Below are 22160 nucleotides of genomic sequence, written 5' to 3' on the forward strand. Positions count from 1 at the left end.
AACAAAGCTATTCCAAATCCTGAAAGATAATGCTGTGAAAGTGCTGCACTCAATATGCCAGCAAATTTGGAAAACTCAGCAGTGGCTACAGGACTGGAAAAGGTCAGTTTTCATTCCAATCCCAAAGAAAGGCAATGCCAAAGAATGCTCAAACAACCCCACAATTGCACTCATCTCACACGCTAGTAAAGTAATGCTCAAAATTCTCCAAGCCAGGCTTCAGCAATATGTGAACCGTGAACTTCCTGATGTTCAAGCTGGTTTTAGAAAAGGCAGAGGAACCAGAGATCAAATTGCCAAGATCTGCTGGATCATGGAAAAAGCAAGAGAGTTCCAGAAAAACATCTATTTCTGTTTTATTGACTATGCCAAAGCCTTTGACTGTGTGGATCACAATAAATTGTGGAAAATTCTGAAAGAGATGGGAATACCAGACCATCTGATCTGCCTCTTGAGAAATTTGTATGCAGGTCAGGAAGCAACAGTTAGAACTGGACATGGAATAACAGACTAGTTCCAAATAGGAAAAGGAGTACGTCAAGGCTGTATATTGTCACCCTGCTTATTTAACTTCTATGCAGAGTACATCATGAGAGACGCTGGGCTGGAAGTAGCATAAGCTGGAATCAAGATTGCCAGGAGAAATATCAATAACCTCAGATATGCAGATGACACCACCCTTATGGCAGAAAGTGAAGAGGAGCTAAAAAGCCTCTTGATGAAAGTGAAAGTGGAGAGTGAAAAAGTTGGCTTAAAGCTCAACATTCAGAAAACGAAGATCATGGCATCCGGTCTCATCATTTCATGGGAAATAGATGGGGAAACAGTGTCAGACTTTATTTTTCTGGGCTCCAAAATCACTGCAGATGGCGACTGCAGCCATGAAATTAAAAGGCACTTACTCCTTGGAAGGAAAGTTATGACCAACCTAGATAGCATATTCAAAAGCAGAGACATTACTTTGCCAACAAAGGTTTGTCTAGTCAAGGCTATGGTTTTTCCTGTGGTGATGTATGGATGTGAGAGTTGGACTGTGAAGAAGGCTGAGCACTGAAGAATTGATGCTTTTGAACTGTGGTGTTGGAGAAGACTCTTGAGAGTCCCTTGGACTGCAAGGAGATCCAACCAGTCCATTCTAAAGGAGATCAGTCCTGGGTGTTCTTTGGAAGGAATGATGCTAAAGCTGAAACTCCAGTACTTTGGCCACCTCATGGGAAGAGTTGACTCATTGGAAAAGACTCTGATGCTGGGAGGGATTGGGGGCAGGAGGAGAAGGGGACGACAGAGGATGAGATGGCTGGATGGCATCACTGACTCGATGGACGTGAGTCGGAATGAACTCCGGGAGTTTGTGATGGACAGGGAGGGCTGGCATTCTGAGATTCATGGGGTCGCAAAGAGTCGGACAGGACTGAGCAACTGATCTGAACTGATATGTCATGACTATAAAATTGAGAACATAATCGTTCAAATCAATTTTGGTGAGGCTTAATTTTTTGTTTCTTTGTTTTTTGATAACCGTAGTTGAAGAAGGGGCTTTCCAGGTAGCTCAGCTGCTAAAGAATCCTCCTGCAATGCATGACATCCCAGTTCAATTCCTGGGTCAAGAAGTTCCCCTGGAGAAGGGATAGGCTACCCACTCCAGTGTTCTTGGGCCTCTTTGGTGGCTCAGATGGTAAAGAATTCTCCTGCAAGGCAGAAGACCTGGGATTGATCCCTGGGTTGGGAAGATCCCTAGAGGAAGGCATGGCAACCTATTCCAGTATTCTTGCCTGGAGAATCCCTGTGGACAGAGGAGCCTGGTGGGCTACAGTCCATGGGGTCGCAGAGTTGAACATGACTGAGTGACTAAGCACAGCTAGTTGAAGAAAGCTAACTGCTCGGTCAAACAGAGAGTATAAGCCAGCGGTTATTTTTGCTGATGTACACTAGAGTCACCTGGAATTTTTTTTTTTTTTTAAATGCAGATGTCTCGGCCATGCTGCAAACCAAAAAACCAGAATCTCTGAAATGAACATCAAAATTCCCTGGTGGTTTTGAGAACCACTGCCAAAAACATTAAAGAGAAGGGATGGCAGAGCTGTGTGTTTTCTCAAAGGATGGAGGGGTTGGGGGTGTTGATGAGGATCCAAGGCTTGTTTCTGCAACAGTTGTGGGGCGTAAAAATGTCTCCTTTCCTATCTCATAGATGCGTCTCAGATTAGGAGCCTTGAAGGAACAGGATAATGAGTTCCTGGCAGGTAGAACCATCCCCAGCTGCAGGGGTAGCAGCTCAGAGTCTCCACGTCTCTGCAGGAGGCTCCCCAGCAGCACCTCTGGTCCTGGAGCAGCTCAGTCCTTCATACCAGGCAACTTCCACCTTAATTCCTTCTCATTTCTCTTTTTTCCAGATCTGATTAAAGTCATATTCATTCCTAATGACTCAGTTCCAGTGTTAACCTTCTAAAAAGCTTTTCAACTTGGTCTCTTCTCTTCTGACTCAGTTAGAAAACTTTCACTTGGCTCTTGGAGTCCAAAGTGAATATCCCTCTTATGAAATTTTATACATGGCTCTGTGCAATACCTGAGCTACAGGACTGCATTTTATCTCTGAATCTTCAGACCAGAGCCTAGGCAGTCCATTGTATGTGCTCACTAGATATATGGTGAACAAGTTAGTATTTGTTTCACACCAAAAAGCTTATACTGATAAAGCATTTATAGAGGGGGATATATTTCATCATTTTATATATATATATATATATATATATATAGTATATATATATATAGTATATATATATATATATACAGTACATCATTACACTTACATGCATTCATATATGTGTGTGCATGCATGCTAAGTCGCTTCAGTTCAGTCCAGTTCAGTCGCTCAGTCGTGTCTGACTCTTTGCGACCCCATGAATCGCAGTACGCCAGGCCTCCTTGTCGGTCACCAACTCCTGGAGTTCACTCAAACTCACGTTCATTGAGTTGGTGATGCCATCCAGCCATCTCATCCTCTGTCGTCCCCTTTTCATCCTGCCCCCAATCCCTCCTAGCATCAGAGTCTTTTCCAATAAGTCAACACTTCGCATAAGGTGGCCAAAGTATCAGAGTTTCAGCTTTAGCATCATTCCTTCCAAAGAACACGCAGGACTGATCTCCTTTAGAATGGACTGGTTGGATCTCCTTGTAGTCCAAGAAACTCTCAAGAATCTTCTCCAATACCACAGTTCAAAAGCATCAATTCTTCAGCGCTCAGCTTTCTTCACAGTCCAACTCTCATATCCATACATGACCACTGGAAAAAACCATAGCCTTGACTAGATGGACCTTTGTTGACAAAGTAATGTCTCTGCTTTTGAATATGTTTTCTAGGTTGGTCATAACTTTCCTTCCAAGGAGTAAGCATCCCTTAATTTCATGGCTGCAGTCACCATCTGTAGTGATTTTGGAGCCCAGAAAAATAAAGTCTGACACTGTTTCCACTGTTTCCCCATTTCCCATGAAGTGATGGGACCAGATACCATGGTCTTCATTTTTTAAATGTTGAGCTTTAAGCCAGCTTTTTCATTCTCCTCTTTCACTTTCATCAAGAGGCTCTTTAGTTCCTCTTCACTTTCTGCCATAAGGGTGGTGTCATCTGCATATCTGAGGTTATTGATATTTCTCCCGGCAATCTTGATTCCAGCTTATGCTACTTCCAGCCCAGCGTCTCTCATGATGTACTCTGCATATAAGTTAAATAAGCAGGGTGACAATATACAGCCTTGACGTACTCCTTTTCCTATTTGGAACCAGTCTGTTGTTCCATGTCCAGTTCTAACTGTTGCTTCCTGACCTGCATATAGGTTTCTCAAGAGGCAAGTCAGGTGGTCTGGTATTCCCATCTCTTTCAGAATTTTCCACAGTTTATTGTGATCCACACAGTCAAAGGGTTTGGTATAGTCAATAAAACAGAAATGTTTTTCTGGAACTCTCTTGCTTTTTCCATGATCCAGCAGATGTTGGCAATTTGATCTCTGGTTCCTCTGCCTTTTCTAAAACCAGCTTGAACATCTGGAATGTCACGGTTCATGTATTGTTGTTCCTGAGTTGTATCTTTTGTAATGAGCCAGTGATCTAGACTTCAAGCACAGGAGGCAGCATCTCAGGTGACGCTGAGAGAACTGCTCCAAGGAGGCAAAGGAGGAGCTGGATTATATAGAAGTTTTGCAACAAAGGGCAGAACCAGATACCCCAAGTAAACATGAAAGTGAAGTCGCTCAGTTGTGTCCGACTCTATGCAACCCATGGACTGTAGCCTGCCAGGCTTCTCCTTCCACGGAATTCTCCAGGCAGGAATACTGGAGTGGGTTACCATTTCCTTCTCAAGGGCATCTTCTCTAACCTGGGTCCCCCGCACTGCAGGCAGACTCTACCATCTGAGCCACCAGTGAAGCCCTATGGTAAACACCTGCCACGCTGTGGATGAGCAAGAAGATGCAGGTGAAATACGACAGCCCAGCGTCATCTAAAGAACAGCATGGCTGAGTGCCCGGCATTGAGTGTGGAAAAGTGTCGTGCAAGAGAGGAAGGCTTCAGCCTGCGTGAGAAGCTGACTTAGCCCCCAGTGCAGACTCTGCCATCTCCTAGCTGGGGGGGTTGGGTCAATTTCAGAAAGTATCTTTGAGACTTCCTGGTGGTCCAGTGGTTAAGACTTGCCCTTCCAGTGTAGAGGAAGAACCTGTTGACTAGTTGATCAGTAAACTGTAAATGCTGCTATAAAATAGAGAGTGTTTTGGTGATAAATCATACATGAAGGTTTCCCTGGGGAGCATTTTTGAAGACTCTCTAGGAAAGCCCTAATACAAAGGAACAACTCCGCTTCAAAGTGTCCCATGAAAAGCTACATCACAGGTGAATCTGCCCTCAAAAAAGGTTGTGGAGAAGGAGGAAGACATGCGCCTGCCCTTGTGGCCTCAGTCGTGTCCGACTCCTTGCGACCCCGTGGGATGTAGCCCACCAGGCTCCTCCGTCCATGGGAGTTTCCAGGACCCCATCCAAATACCACGTTATGTCTCATCGTCACGTCTCCTTAGGGTCGCGACAGCATTTCAAACGTTCCTTGTTTTTCATGACCTCGGCAGCTTTGGGGAGTCCTCGTCCTGTGTTTTATAGACTATGCGGCCAAGAGGAGCAACCCTACGTCCAAGGAGCGGTGGCTGTGCGGGCACAGGAGGGCCAAGAGGAGCTACTCCACGTTCAAGGTCAGGAGCGGCAGCTGTGAGGAGATACCCCTCATCCAAGGTAAGGAGCAGCAGCTGCACTTCGCTGGAGCAGCTGTGAAGAGATACCCTGCTGCTGCTGCTGCTAAGTCACTTCAGTAATGTCCCACTCTGTGCGACCCCACAGACAGCAGCCCACCAGGCTCCCCAGTCCCTGGGATTCTCCAGGCAAGAACACTGGAGTGGATTGCCATTTCCTTCTCCAAGGCATGAAAGTGAAAAGTGAAAATTGAAAGTGAAGTCGCTCAGTCATGTCCGACTCTTCTCGACCCCATGGACTGCAGCCCACCAGGCTCCTCCATCCATGGGATTTTCCAGGCAAGGGTACTGGAAAGATAACCCCATGTCCAAGGTAAGAGAAACCCAAGTAAGACGGTAGGTGTTGTGAGAGGGCATCAGAGTGCAGACACACTGAAACCATAATCACAGAAAACTAATCAGTCTGATCACACGGACCACAGCCTTGTCTAACTCAATGAAACTAGGTCGCTTCAGTGGTGTCCAATTCTTTGAGATCCCATGGACTGTATGTAGTGCACCAGGTTCCTCTGTTCAGGGGATTTCCCAGGCGAGAATACTGGAGTGGGTTGCCATGCCCTCCTCCAGGGGATTTTCCCGACCCAGGGGTTGAACCCAAGTCTCCTGTGTCTCCTGCTTTGTCAGGCGAGTTCTTTACCACTACACCACCTGGGAAGCCCAAATACATGTGTATATTTCCTGGACAAAGAATATTTACTATGATAACGAATATTTGCTTCATTGGAAAAGAATGCGTGCAACCCATAATACCAAAATAATCACATTTTCTGACAAAGTTTAAAACTCTAAAAATATTTACCACAAACTCTCATTAGAGCAACACTTAAAGAATATACATCAGGAAAAATAAAATTGATCCCCAGAGGAAGAGTGTAATACCAGAAGAAAATGTGAGTCAAAAAACCTGGCAAATGTGAGTAAATATAAATAAATATTGACTTTACTACATTAAAATAACAACAAATTAATTCTGTGGCTAAGAAAACACAGTGGAATTAAAATCCTGAACAAGGATAACATTTTAGACAAGAAAATCAATACCATACTGAATACATTCTCTTAAAAAAGGTAATTAAATTAAAAATCAATAAAAGAGAGTCAAGTCTAAAAAACATATAGTTGCAAGTATTAAAAATGTATTTCTAAAAATGTCATGGGTCAAAGTAAAAATAATAAATGTTTCAAATAGTAGTAATAAAAATGATAGTGCTAATACTGCAATGCCAAACCTGTAGGATGTGACTAAAGAGGTTTATAGTAGGAAATTTATAATTATAAACATTTTCATTAGAGAAGAAGGGCTGAAAATTGATGAGCTAAGACTGCAATTCAAGGGGTTTGAATAAGAACCACAGACTAAATCCAAATAAAGGTTAAAAATAATAAATGATATCAAACAAACAGACTGCCATTGGAGATTCATATAGCCTAAACCTCAGCAACTCCACTCCAAATATTTAAGGAATAAAATTCCCCACAGAGGTTTCCATCCTTCTCTTCAGGCTGTTCCTTCCACCTAAATAACAAACCAAGATTCCTGTGTATGTCTATATCTAAATCTGTTTAAAATGAGCTATTTTAGAGATAAAACATATTTCAACATATTTATGCATTGATAAATGTATAGAGATTTAATTTTTGTTTTATATGTTTGTGTGTGTGTTTGTATGACAACCTGATTTTGCAGCATTTTAACTGTATTGTGATGATTAAAGACGAGGGGCCCCATTAAGGACTAGGCTTCTGGAATCGTCTTGGATAAATAAGAGAGATGCACTGTTTGCTTTCAAAGGACATGATGCTCTGGCTGGACATCGTGCCCACACCCTCCCCTCAGGGGGACTTGATGCCCCTGTGGTTTCCCATTGCAGGAGGTCAAGGTCAAAGAGAAGCTCAAGAAGAGGGCGATCAGGCTGGGAAAGGACTGGCTACCCTGGCATCAGAATGAGCAGGGAGATGGAGTGTTCAGCCTGGAGGCTGACCTCACAGCTGTCTTAAAATGCACAAATCGGAAGGGATGCAGGCATTCCATGCAGCTTCTGGGTCACAGCAGCAAGTGATGCTGAAAAATGACAGTGGGAGTGTGATAAAAAGTGAGGAGTGGGAGAAAGAAATAGCGCAAGTCTACACTAACCAACTTTAAGATCCTGGGAAAATTACTGAAATCAAACTTCTGCTTCCTCCTCTTAATGAAGAGAAAATAATTACTTATTTTGTGGCTTGCCGGGAGGTTTGCACGAGATTAGACATAAAGTGTCCTTAGTGCAGAAGCTGACACAGAGCTATGTTACACATATTATCCTTGAATGTCAACCAAAAGAACTTTATAAATTTAATTTCTGCCAGTTCAATAACATAGAACAGGCAGAAACCTGGTACGATCCCTGTTAATAACCAGTGGTGAGATGCCTGTATGTCCAGCCTGTTTTTGAAGGCATTTATGACCTTGCTAAAACCAACAGCAATGAAAATAAACAAACAAAACCCCCTGAATACTCCAATTTTACAGCAAAACCCTTTGGGGAAAATATTGACACAAGAAAGGTTTGTATTCATCTAAAGTCTTGAATTTGGCAATTACTCACTGTGTCCAGTGGCTCTATTGTATCTGACTCTTTATGACCCCATGGACTGCAGCATGCCAGGCTTCCCTGTCCTTCAGTATTTCCCGGAGTTTTTTTACTAACAATTTGCTAATAACTAGTTGTTAATATCTAATGCAAAGAAATAGGAAAACAACAGAATAGGAAATACTAGAGATCTCTTCAAGAAAATTAGAGATACCAAGGGAACATTTCATGCAACCATGGGCTCAATAAAGGACAGCAATGGTATGGCCCTAAGAGAAGCAGAAGATATTAAGAAGAGGTGGCAAGAATACACAGAAGAACTGTACAAAAAAGATCTTCACAACCCAGATAATCATGATGGTGTGATCACTCACCTAGAGCCAGACATCCTGGAATGTGAAGTCAAGTGGGCCTTAGAAAGCATCACTATGAACAAAGCTACTGGAGGTGATGGAATTCCAGTTGAGCTCTTTCAAATCCTGAAAGATGATGCTGTGAAAGTGCTGCACTCAATATGCCAGCAAATTTGGAAAATTCATCAGTGGCCACAGGACTGGAAAAGGTCAGTTTTCATTCCAATCCCAAAGAAAGGCAATGCCAAAGAATGCTCAGACTATCGCACAATTGCACTCATCTCACATGCTAGTAAAGTAATTCTCAAAATTCTCCAAGCCAGGCTTCAGCAATACATGAACCATGAACTTCCTGATGCTCAAGCTGGTTTTAGAAAAGGCAGAGGAACCAGAGATCAAATTGCCAACATCTGCTGGATTATGGAAAAAGCAAGAGAGTTCCAGAAAAACATCTATTTCTGCTTTATTGATTATGCCAAAGCCTTTGACTGTGTGGATCACAATAAACTGTGGAAAATTCTAAAAGAGATGGGAATACCAGACCACCTGACCTGCCTCTTGAGACACCTGTATGCAGGTCAGGAAGCAACAGTTAGAACTGGACATGGAACAACAGACTGGTTCCAAATAGGAAAAGGAGTACGTCAAGGCGGTATATTGTCACCCTGCTTATTTAACTTATATGCAGAGTACATCATGAGAAATGCTGGACTGGAAGAAACACAAGCTGGAATCAAGACTGCCAGGAGAAATATCAATAACTTCAGATATGCAGATGACACCACCCTTATGGCAGAAAGTGAAGAGGAACTAAAAAGCCTCTTGATGAAAGTGAAAGAGGAGAGTGAAAAGTTTGGCTTAAAGCTCAACATTCAGAAAACGAAGTTCATGGCATCTGGTCCCATTACTTCATGGGAAATAGATGGGGAAGTGGTGGAAACAGTGTCAGACTATATTTTGGGGGGCTCCAAAATCACTGCAGATGGTGACTGCAGCCATGAAATTAAAAGACGCTTACTCCTTGGAAGGAAAGTTATGACCAACCTAGATAGCATATTCAGAAGCAGAGACATTACTTTGCCAAAAAAGGTCCGTCTAGTCAAGGCTATGGTTTTCCCAGTGGTCATGTATGGATGCGAGAGTTGGACTGTGAAGAAGGCTGAGCACCGAAGAATTGATGCTTTTGAACTGTGGTGTTGGAGAAGATTCTTGCAAGTCCCTTGGACTGCAAGGAGATCCAACCAGTCCATTCTGAAGGAGATCAGCCCTGGGATTTCTTTGGAAGAAATGATGCTAAAGCTGAAACTCCAGTACTTTGGCCACCTCATGCAAAGAGTTGACTCATTGGAAAAGATTCTGATGCTGGGAGGGATTGGGGGCAGGAGGAGAAGGGGACTACGGAGGATGAGATGGCTGGATGGCATCACTGACTCGATGGATGTGAGTCTGAGTGAACTCCGGGAGTTGGTGATGGACAGGAAGGCCTGGTGTCTGGGATTCATGGGGTCGCAGAGAGTCAGACACGACTGAGCGACTGAACTGAACTGAGTATCTAATTACTTATAACTGCTGTTAACACCAGAATCAAACTAACTTCAGCAAACATTGGCCCCTGCTTAACACTCTAGACCATTACTTGTCCATTCAGTGCTGTTGACAAGTGGGGCTGAGCAATTCTTTGCAGTGAGGCTGTCCCTTGCATGTAAGATGCTTAGCAGCAGCCTTTCCTGTACCCATGAGATGCCAGGAACCCCTTTTCCAAGTGTGACAAGAAAATCACATCTCAGACATCACCAGTGTCTCCTCCTTCCAGGTGAAAACCAGTGCTCTAGACAAACATAAACTCATATCTTTTTCCTTAATTCGCATCTGATACCTGGTGGCTCAGACAGTAAAGAATCTGCCTGCAATGCGGGAGGGCTGGGTTCAATTCCTGGGTCAGGAAGATCCCCTGGAGTTGGAAATGGCAACCCACTCCAGTATTCTTGCCTGGAGAATCCCATGGCAGAGGACCCTGGAGGACTATAGTCCATGGGGTGACAAAGAGTCATACTTGATTGAATGATTCACACACATACACACAGTGGATTGGAATACTGAGATTTTACTGAATATTTGAAAAAAAACAGAATGATAAGAGTCAAAAAGAGCACCATGAAATTGAATGAATGCACTTTAAAATGCACATGTTTTTATTCATCTCCATCTTGAATCTCCCTTCAAATTCAAGGAAAGAGGTTTCCATGACCCACAGCCTAATTTTGGAATAGAGGCCGTGCATCCTCACCACATACAAACATCCTCAAAACTATCTGAAACACTCCCCAAATACTGGATCAAGGACCCGTGTGAGACAGTATCTCATAGCCCACTGAAAGTCAATTTCAAATGATCATTCGTGGTAAAGAATTTTCTTAATTGTCAACAATCAATGCCAGGAAATTCTACTTTATTCACAAAAACTCCCCTTCACTTTCCTTTTTGTCTATGACATCAGTGGGACAAATACTTGTGGACATTATGGGACAAAGCCCTTAATATCTTCAAGAAGTGCACCCCTAGACGTGACATGGAAGAAGAGAAAGACTGTCTGTCTGGAGATCCTGTAACCCTATGCTGCCATACTGGCAAAAAATGGTATGCTAAGCCCCCTTACTCTTTATAAATATGTCATTTTCAAGTGTCTTCTAGTTCATATCAAGGTTTCCTTTAGCATCAATGTAAAGTGTTTACTGTTAGTGTATATGCCTCACATATGGGTTAGCATTTTAATTGTCATCAAATATCTCCAGTCCTGTGAAGGCAGTTAAATTTCATGCACGTGGCCCCATCCCGAAACCGACATCTTGAAGCATCGGATTGTAATGTGTGTGTGAAAGTCGCTCGGTCGTGTTCATCTCTTTGTGATTCCCCATGGGCTGTAGGCCACCAGGCTCCTCTGTCCATGGAATTGTCTAAGCAAGAACACTGGGTTGTTGTTTAGTCACTCAGTCGTGCCCGACTCTTTGCAACCCCATAGACTGTAGCCCGCCAGTTTCCTCTGTCCCAGGGATTCTCCAGGCAAGAATACTGGAGTGGGTTGCCATTCCCTTCTCCAGGGGATCTTTCCGACCCAGGGATCGAACCTAGGTCTCTTGAACTGGAGGCAGATTCTTTACCATCTGAGCCACTGACTGTAAAATCCAGCTGACTGTAAAGTCCTCTATTATTTCAGGCACTCTATGAGGAACGTTATACTGATAGATAGAAACCAACTTACTTTCTTTAGAAAATACAAAGTTAAATTTTTTTTTCCAGGCAAGGTTAACCATTTTCATACACACTCTTGTACTGCACTGAAGGCTGTGTTAATTAATCTGGTGTCTTAGTTTATGCAGGGAATGAATATTGTTCATTGGATGGAACAGCCAATCTGAAAACAAATTTTTCCCTTTTTTAAACTTTAAAAATGATCGATTTAATGTCTGAAATAGTAAACACACTGAAGCCATTAAGAGCTAAATTACTCAAATGTTTTTCAAATAAGCTGCTCAGAAGTCTTTGATCCTGTTAGCTGACAGCAGAATGGCAGCCCCAGCACAGGCCTCTTAAGAGGGGGTGGGGGGCGGTCTGCTGACATGTCCTGCGCCCTGAGGCCTGGAGCCACGCTGGGAGCAGAAGACAACTGGAGGCCCTGAAAGGAGCACTCAGCTATATCATAATCCCAATGCCCAAGGAGAGGTGAAAAGTAGTCCTTTTATCATTTTAGACGAGTGCTGTCCTCAAGTGTGCTGAGTCAGCCAGATTCTATTCATTTTCGCCAAATTGTTTTACTTTAAAAATAGCGTTTAGAAAAGCACTCTAAATGAGCTTATAGTTATCAGCGGGAGGGATAGTTAGGGAGTTTGGGGTTGATAGTTACGCTCTGCTGTATTTAAAATAGATAACCAACAAGGACCTGCTGTATAGCACAGGGAACTCTATGCTCTGTAATAAACTAAATTGTAAAAGAATTTGGAAAAGAATAGATATATGTATGTATAAGTGAATCATTTTTCTGTATACCTGAAACTAACATAACTTTGTTAATTAACTATATAGTCCAATATAAACTAAGAATTTTTAAGTAAAGCATTAAAAAAAAAAAAATCTAACCTCAAAACCTAGATCAAAGAAATAGTCCTGAGAAGAGAGAGTCCCCAGGCCTCATTCCTCTCCTCCTTATTGAGGAGTCCTGGGCCTATTCCTGAGTCTCTCAAAGTCCTCTTGGAATGATTAGGGCCACCTCACCAAGTCCAATCCAGAGTTAGCAACTGCTTCTGCTGCTGCTAAGTCGCTTCAGTCGTGTCTGACTCTGTGGGACCCCACAGACGGCAGCCCACCAGGCTCCCCCATCCCTGGGATTCTCCAGGCAAGAATTCTGGAATTGGTTGCCATTTCCTCCTCCAATGCATAAAAGTGAAAAGTGAAAGGGAAGTTGGTCAGTCGTGTCTGACTTGTAGCGACCCCATGGACTGCAGCCCACCAGGCTCCTCCATCCATGGGATTTTTCCAGACAAGAGTACTGGAGTGGGGTGCCATTGCCTTCTCCGGAGTTAGCAACTAGTAACAGATTAATCTAGAAATTCATGGTGAGAATTGCAGCTCTATGACAGAAGGGCAGGAAGATGCCACCTTTCAGATTCCCCCACCCACTAGGTATGCTGGGACCCTCCCCTGCCTCCAGGTACCACATACACAGTCTCCAAGTCCAACATTAAAGCTTGAAGCCTGCCCACCCGGGAGCAGCTGTCATGGACCGTGGTCAGGGCTGCCATGTACCGTTTATCTGTAGCATCATGTCTTGAAAGGTTGGGTACCATCAAAAGAGTCAGAAGGGTGCCCCTCAGCACGCAATAGGCTTCTGTGGGCACCAAGGCACCCTGAGGCTGCAGGGTCCCTCGCCTTTTAGCAGGCAGATGTAACACTGTGGGGGAGAGGGACAACGGGCTCCATAATTCAGCCGTCTGCTGCTTTATCACAACTCTCAGCAGCTCTCTAATGAATGTTTCCAAATGCATGTTTCTGACTGATAATCAAACTCAGAACAAGTCCTAATTGGGTTTTCCAGTGATAGAGGAGGGTCTATATTAGCTTGGCAGATGTCCCACTAATGTTACATTAAAACTATAAACATGGCACGCTTAAAAAAAAAAATCCTGCTTTGGTTGGATCTCAAACATATGCATAGAGCTGGATTTATGGATGTTCACATATTCAAACAGCTTTTAACTATGGTCTGTCCCCAAAGAGAAAAGTCAGAAAAATGCCTGGCATAGAGGAAGATGCTATTAGAGATATTTTAACTTGCACATAGACAGCCAGGAAGATGAAAGTTTATCAGAAATTTGAAAGGGAGGAAAAAATCTTGCTACTTATATTTAACTAAAATATTTCCTAGCTAGGCTTGTTACTTTTCTTTAATCACTAATGTGATTAATCAACCTCTGGCTTTCACTTGCAGCCTCCATCTTCCCTGGCTAGAAATTTTCCATAAAGTTTAGGGAGCCTAGAATAAGGGAAGAAACCATAAAACTTGCACCTCTCCTGGCCCTTCACTCTGCTCGTTAAAGAGCTAAATTGTCTTTGAAGCCCATGCCTATCACACTGCCGGGCCAAGAGTATGTCCTCAAAACAACGTTTGCTAAAAATTGAATGAATAAGTAGGACTCAGAGGAGCTTTGGGGAAGCAAGACTACTCTGTATGGTATTACAATGGTGAGTATGTGACATTATACATTTTTCTAGACCCATAGAATGTGTGAAACTAAAAGGGACCCTGATGCAAGTGATACACATGAGGCAATAATTGTGTGTCGATGTGGTTCACCAATCGTACAAATGTACCCTCTGGTGGGAACAATGGTAAAGGGGGAGGCTGTGTGGCAGGTGGGGCAGGACGTGTAGGAAACTTTTGTGCCTTCTGCTCCATTTTATTATGAATCTGAAACTGTTCTTTAAAAAAAAAATCTGGATTAAAAAAAATTGACAGCACTGAAAAAATTGAATTAACAACGGTTAAATTAAAACACAAGTAAATTCATTTCCAGAATGTATTTTATCAAATTTTGAATAAGTCTTTGATGAAACAGATGTGTGTACTTTTGAAATGACGTCATTAATTCTCAGGTCTAAGGTCGTCTCAGACAGCATGTAATTTAAGGTTCTTTTTTTTACGTATGTGCCATCTGGGGCCCAGTAAGTGCTGGCAATTTGTCCTCGAAAAAACAGTGTGAACCCAGAATTCCTCACCTGGTCCTTCGATGCAGCTTTCTTTCCTGTGTCTGTTCCGTGCCCTGGCCAGCGAATCCATCAGAAAGTCAGCGGGGCCTGCGTGTGTGGACACATCCCTAGATGCCTGCAGACCAGGCCACCTCCCAAGTGAGGCCAGTCCAAGAACAAGTTCCAATTTCTACCCCTTTGATATGTTAAACTCACATCCCTGGTTGTTCACTCAGATGGGGAGTTGATTCTTCACTTAGAGGAGGACGTGTTGTCATCTTTGAACCTTCCATCACGGTTGTACCCCTTCTTTACCCCAAACACTTTAAAAGCAAAAACCTCTCAGCAAGGCCTGGGGCTCTCCTGCCCCATTCTCTCCACCCACCCTGCTCCCTGCTCAGTTACCTGTCCATTTCATCCTCAGATGAAGAGCCAAAGCAGAGATGTGTGTTCCCGGGACCTCTCTCCACTCTGGCGCCTCAGAACTGCTGGCTAACACCACTTCTCCTCTGGGGGGTCTTGGACCACAGCTCAGCTCCTTCTGGGGAAAATACCCTTTTCTCCACACCCAGGACCCCACGCTGAAGGCTTTAACGGAATGCAGTCTTCCCAGCTCTGGGTATTTTGTTGTTATTTTGAACCACCCTTACAATATTTTCCTTTTGGAACCCTTGGATTTTTTAATCTGGGTGTTTGTCTTTATCTCCATCCTAATAATGTTTTTATAGACTAGGGATTGAACCCACATCTCTTATGTCTCCTGCATTGGCAGGTGGGTTCTTTACACAGGCACCACCTGGGAAGGCCTTTGAGATTAGAGGGATCCCATATATTCATTTATGTAGGGCTGAGTATTTGAATTGCTTTTCAACTGTTTTTGCAAAGGAACTGAAATATAAAGAAGCTCCTGGCCAACCTAGACAGCTGATGAAATCTTTGAACAGAGTCCTGAAGATCAGACCTGCTCCACTGCTCCCCTTCCTCCCTGGGAAGGTCTAGCACCATGGTTTCCACAAAAGACCATAAACTACAAATACAGATTTGCAATTGACCAGGCAAAAGGGTCGGACATGACTTAGCAACTTTAAAAAAGCAACAAATATATAATTTAATTTACTAAGACTTGATTTAGCAGCTGCAGATGGAGGAAAGGTTATTTGGGGCTCACTCTGATCTTCAGTTGTATCCTGATTCATATTTTACAATTTAAAGGTTTTATTTTTTATGATTTTTTTACCATATTTTACGATTTTATAATTTATTTCGACACATGGATCTTCTGACATCAATCTTCTGACGTGGGTAAGGCAAGCTATGGACAAGCCTGTCACGAGAGAAATGAGAAACCAATGGGGATACAGGGTCAGAAATCCCACCTCTGGGTCCACTCTGGGATGTGTGGCAGCCTCATGGCTGATAAGGCCTCTGAGAATGTGGGCAAAGCTCCCAAATCCACTCCACTGATACCCCTACCTTCCCACTTCCCTGCACACAGCCTACAGAGGGTAACCGACTTCATGGAAGCTGGGGACTGAACAGCTTCCCTCCCGGAAGTGTGGGATCACATAGGACGTTAGTCCTGCACAATCCAGGCCTGGGCACCCGGAGGAGGTCTGGAGTCTAGTCTATTCCTTGGCACCTGCAGACCTGGCCTTCTCCTCCATGCATCCAGGTTGGCCGGTGTTCAACATGAAGGAAAGGGGAGGGTCAACTCTTTTAATACTGTAATATTTCTTCACTAATAAACATAAAAAGTAATACAAACTGCAGGTAGGTTCAAGAAAGGTAGTAACAAAAAGGAATGAACAAGGTATGAGATATGTTAGAGGGCCAGAGCCTAGTAGGTGCCACCTGGGGCAGCCGGCCGTCACAAGAAGCCTGGACCAAGGACTTGGGCTTCAAGGGGACTCCTGGTGCTATTTTGTCTAGTTTGGGCCAATGTTCATTACATCTCCGACTTCACTTTTTGTAACTACAAACAGATGATGCTGTTGTTGTTGTTTAGCCGCTAAGTCCTGTCTGACTTTGCAACCCTATGGACTGTAGCCTACCAGGCTCCTTTGTCCATGGGGTTTCCCAGACAAGAATACTAGAGTAGGTTGTCATTTCCTCCTCCAGGGGATCTCTCTGACCCAGGAATCGAACTCGCGTCTCCTGCATTGCAGGCAAATTCTTTACCCACTGAGCCATTGGGGAAACCCTGCAAATAGGTATGTCTGACCATTTTCAAAGGTTTCTGAATGATAGATTTAATTTGAGAGAAAACTTTAATTATTACTTTTAACAGAAACAGAATGATACCTTGTCTTTATTCTGAATCATGCTTAAATGCTTGGAAAGCACACATATTACTTATCAACGTTTTGTTAAATTGCCCTCTGTATTTCATTGCATAGCAAAAATTGTAGAATCTAATAGTATAAATATGAAAATTAGTTAAAACCTGTTTTCCATTACCCAGAAGAGCTATCTTCACCTGGGATAGCTATAAAACAACCCAAGTGTGTTAGTCGCTCAGTCACGTCTGACTCTTTGCCACCCCATGTGCTGTAGCCTGCCAGGCTCTTTTGTCCATGGAATTCTCCTGGCAAGAATTTTGGAGTGGGTTACCATATCCTCCTCCAGGGAATCATCTTGATCCAGGGATTGAACCCTGGTCTCCTGCACCGCAGCCAGATTCTTTACCATCTGAGCCATTGAAGAAAGAAAAATCACTACTCCTTGGAGCGTGATTAGTTATTAGGAGTCCAGAGTATCTCTAATGAGTAACTACTGCAAGAGTGCCTCAACACATTCCAAGTCCCGTGCATGAGGCACAGAGGAAAAGCCTGAAGCATCTCCATGTTCATGACTTCTCTGTACTCCGAATGTGTATTTTAAGCCACTCCATCAGTGTCCTCTCCGTCAGAATCTAACTGCTCATACCCCGTATGCTGCTTGTTCCAGAGGACGTATGCCTTTTTTCCCAAAGGCAGAGGTGATGGCCCTAGTGGCAGCGCTGACAGCAGGCTGGGTTATTAGCGAGAAATGGCTTGGAAGCTGCCCTGATGGGAGGATTTTCTTATCAGCTTCTCCCACCCACTTCTAATTCATGCTGATCCATTTCAGAAGATAAATCTTGCCCAGATCAACTCTGTGAATGGGAGTCAGAGATGAAAGCTTTATTCAAATGTTCTAACATTTACAAGCAAAGTAGTGGGAGAGGGGCACACCTGCAGAATAGGTATACCTCCAGAAAGACAGAGGAAAAAAATAACATATTATTGGCGAAAATGCAGAGGATGGAGTTCATTTTCTGCCTGATGGATAGATTACACAGCATCACGTCTGTTGAGCAGCTTTAGTAGTGAAGACAGAGCTCTGTGTGCTGCTTGGCCAGTGCTGGGAATATGCTTTACTCTGACCCACAGACTGCACACATATCAGGGTCTGCCCTTGGCAGCCATGGAAGGTAGCACTTCCCTAACTTTCCACACTCTGATACCCATGAAAGATTAAAGTATTTGCATAGATCACTAAGTTGGCTGTGGACTTGTCTGCCCCCTGAAGACTGAGAGAATCAATATTAATACTTCAACATAAACTAGTAATTGATACTTTGAGATTGTGGTGCTGGAGCAGACTCTTGGAGAGTCCCTTGGACCGCAAGATCAACCCGTCAACCCTAAAGAAAATCAACCCTGAATATTCATTGGAAGGACTGATGTTGAAACTGCAATACTTTGGCCACCTGAAGAGCCAACTCATTGGAAAAAAACAACTCATTCCTGATGCCGGGAAAGACTGAGGGAAGGAGAAGGGGGCAACAGAGGATGAGATGGTTGGATGGCATCACCAACTCAATGAACATGAGTTTGAGCAAGTTCCAGGAGACAGTGAAGGACAGGGAAGCCTGGTGTGCTGCAACCCATGGGGTCACAAAGAGTCGGATATGACTTAGTGACTGAACAACAACAATGGATTAGTAATACTGATTGGAATAATATGATTGATTGGAGTCATTTAATCTCTCCTTGCCCTCCATGTGCACGCATATGTGAATAGTGAATCTAAGGATTACCACATAATGAATTTGTGTAAAGCCAACTTACCTTCTGAGAATTGAAAGAACGTACTCAGATTCTGAGAGTTTTTCAGAGTTTCATTTTATGTGAAGAATGGTGTTTGTTCATCCTGAGACTTCTAAATACAACTGTCACAACTCCCGCGACTGCACCAAATTATAACCTCAGGGCTCACTATGACAGCCTTGCTGGCTTGTGGGGACATCCCTCTTTCCATTTGCATTTGTCTGGTCACTGACTCCTGTCATGATGCTACTGCAGGTCCTCACCCCGCTGGGTGCTGCACACAGCCCACTGCCTGCCTTCCTGGTCCTGCACCATGTACTTCAAAGTCAGCATGGCGTCAGCCTCACAGAGGACTGCAGTCGCCTGTGCTCCCTCTTACAGCTGAGGAAGCAAATGCTGAATGGCTGCCCTCAGGTTTATAGAGCTGATTCCTGGATGGTTGGCCAAACCCCAGTTCTGTTTGTTCCCCAAGCCTGTGACGTTAGTGCGGTCGACATGCACCATCTTCCTACGTTGCCTCAGTTAGGCAGCAGCTCTGCTCTCGTCACTACTCACCTTCATTCCTTCCACATTCTCATTAGTTAAGGTCTCCTTCCGAACCCCCAGGTAGGAGGAGGTAGGGTGAATAATCTTCAGTTCAGTTCAGTTCAGTCGCTCAGTCGTGTCTGACTCTCTGCGACCCCATGGACTGCAGCACGCCAGGCCTCCCTGTCCAGCACCAGCTCCTGGAGTTTACTCAAACTCATGTCCATCAAGTCAGTGATGCCATCCAACCATCTCATCCTCTGTCATCCCCTTCTCCTCTCACCTTCAATCTTTCCAAGCATCAGGGTCTTTTCCAATCAGTCAGTTCTTCGCATCAGACAGCCAAAATATTGGAGTTTCACCTTTGACATCAGTCTTTCCAAAGAATATTCAGGACTGATTTCCTTTAGGATTTAGGAATCAATCCTAAAGGAAATTCAACCAGTCAATCCTAAAAGAATAATCTTACATAAGAAAATTTCACATCATTTCCACAGTAAGTGGACCCAGAGGATTCCCTCCTCCTCACTACAACGGGAAGAGATCTGGTCAGAGATATGTACATTTGCTAGCTTAGAGAAAGGTCACCAGTGACATTAGAAAATGAGAAATGTTCAGAAACTTTAATTCACATAGATACATGCACCCCCGTGTTCATAGTAGCACGGTTCACAATAGCCAAGACATGGAAGCAACCTAAGTGTCCATCAATGGATGAATGGATAAAGAAGATGTGTTACAAATATACAATGGAATACTACTCAGCCATAAGAAAGAATGAAATAATGCTATTTAGCAACATGGATGAACTTAGAGATTATTATTCTAAGTGAAGTAAGTCAGACAGAGAAAGACAAATACCATATGATATCACTTATATGTGAAATATAAAATATGATGCAAATGAACTTGTTTACAAACCAGGAAGAAATTAACAGACATTGAAAACAAACTTACGGTTGCCAAACGGAAAAACTTAGGAGGGATAAATGAGGAGTTTGCAATTAGACACAAACTATATATAGCAGACACTATAGCAGACACTCGGAGAAGGCGATGGCACCCCACTCCAATACTCTTGCCTGGAGGCTCCCATGGACGGAGGAGCCTGGTGGACTGCAGTCCGTGGGGTTGCGAAGAGTAGGACACGACTGGGCGACTTCACTTTCACTTTTCACTTTCATACATTGGAGAAGGAGGTGGCAACACACTGCAGTGTTCTTGCCTGGAGAATCCCAAGGATGGAGGAGCCTGGTGGGCTGCCGTCTATTGGGTCACACAGAGTTGGACAGGACTGAAATGACTTAGCAGCTAGCAGCATAGCAGACACTATCTGTATATAGAATAGATAGACAACAAGGACCTACTGATAGCACTGGGGACTGTATTCAACACCCTGCAATAAACTACAATGGAGAAGGATATGAAGAAATATATAAATATGAAAGTGCTAATCCCTGTCATGTCTAACTCTTTGCAAAAGGAATGTAGCTTGCCAGGCTCCTCTGTCCATGGAAACCTCCAAGCAAGAATGCTGGAGTAGGTTGCATTCCCTTCTCCAGGGGATCTTCCCAACCCAGAGCTCGAACCCGAGTCTCCTGCATTGCAGGCATATTCTTTACAGTGTAAGCCAGGGAGTATGCATATATATATATATATATATATATATATATATATATATTAGTATGTGTGTGTATGTGCATGATCAACCACTAACTCGTGTCTGACTCTTTGTGAACCCATGGACTGTAGCCTGCCAGGCTCCTCTGTTCATGGAGTTTTCCAGGAAATAATACTGGTGCAGGTTGCCATTTCCTACTCCAAAGGATCTTCCCAACCAAAGGGTCGAACCTGCATCTCCTATATCGGCAGGTGATTCTCTACCACCAAGCCACCAGGTGGCCAAAGTATTGGAGTTTCAGCTTCAGCATCAGTCCTTCCAATGGATATTCAAGACTGATTTATTTTAGGATTGACTAGTTTGATCTCCTTTCAGTCCAAGGGACTCTCAAGAGTCTTCTCCAACACCACAGTTCAAAAGCATCAATTCTTCAGCGTTGAGCTTTCTTTATAGTCCAACTCTAACATCTATACACGACTACTGGAAAAACCGTAGCTTCAACTAGATGGACCTTTGTTAGTAAAGTAGTCTTTGCTTTTTAATATACCATCTAGGCTGGTCATAGCTTTTCTTCCAAGGAGCAAGCATCTTTTAATTCTATGTCTTTAGTCACCATCTGCAGTGATTTTGGAGCCCCCCAAAATAAAATCTATCACCGTTTCCATTGTTTGCCCATCTATTTCCCATGAAGTGATGGGACCAGATGCCATGATCTTCATTTTCTGAATGTTGAGTTTTAAGCCAACTTTTTCACTTTCTTCTTTCACTTTCAACAAGACGCTCTTTAGTTCTTCTTCGCTTTCTGCCATTAGGGTGGTGTCATCTGAATATCTGAGTTTATTGATATTTCTCCCAGCAATCTTGATTCCAGCTTCTGTTTCATCCAGACCAGCATTTCTCATGATGTACTCTGCATATAAGTTAAATAATCAGAGTGACAATATACAGTCTTGACATACTTCTTTTCCTATTTGGAACCAGTCTGTTGTTCTATGTCCGGTTCTAACTGTTGCTTTTTAACCTGCATACAGATTTCTTAGGAGGCAGATCAGGTGGTCTGGTATTCCCATCTCTTTTAGAATTTTCCACAGTTTGTTGTGATCCACAGTCATAGGCTTTGGTGTAGACAATAAAGCAGAAGTAGATGTTTTTCTGAAACTCTCTTGCTTTTTCAATGATCCAGCAGATGTTGGCAATTTGATTTCTGTTTCCTCTGCCTTTTCTAAATCCAGCTTGAACATATGGAAGTTAGTTTACAGTTCACATATTGTTGAAGCCTAGCTTGGAGAATTTTGAGCACTACTTTGCTAGTGTGTGAGATAAGTGCAATTGTGAGGTAGTTTGAACATTCTTTGGCATTGCCTTTCTTTGGGATTGAAATGAAAAATGCCCTTTTCCAGTCCTGTGGCCACTGCTGAATTTTCCAAATTTGCTACACTATAAATTTCCAAATCAACTGTACTTCAATTTAAAAATTTATTTATTTTTTTTATACA

Source organism: Bos grunniens, chromosome 11 (assembly GCF_055505025.1).
Source record: "Bos grunniens cultivar Pamir isolate PY7600 chromosome 11, Bosgru_T2T1.0, whole genome shotgun sequence".
In the NCBI taxonomy this organism is placed as follows: domain Eukaryota; kingdom Metazoa; phylum Chordata; class Mammalia; order Artiodactyla; family Bovidae; genus Bos; species Bos grunniens.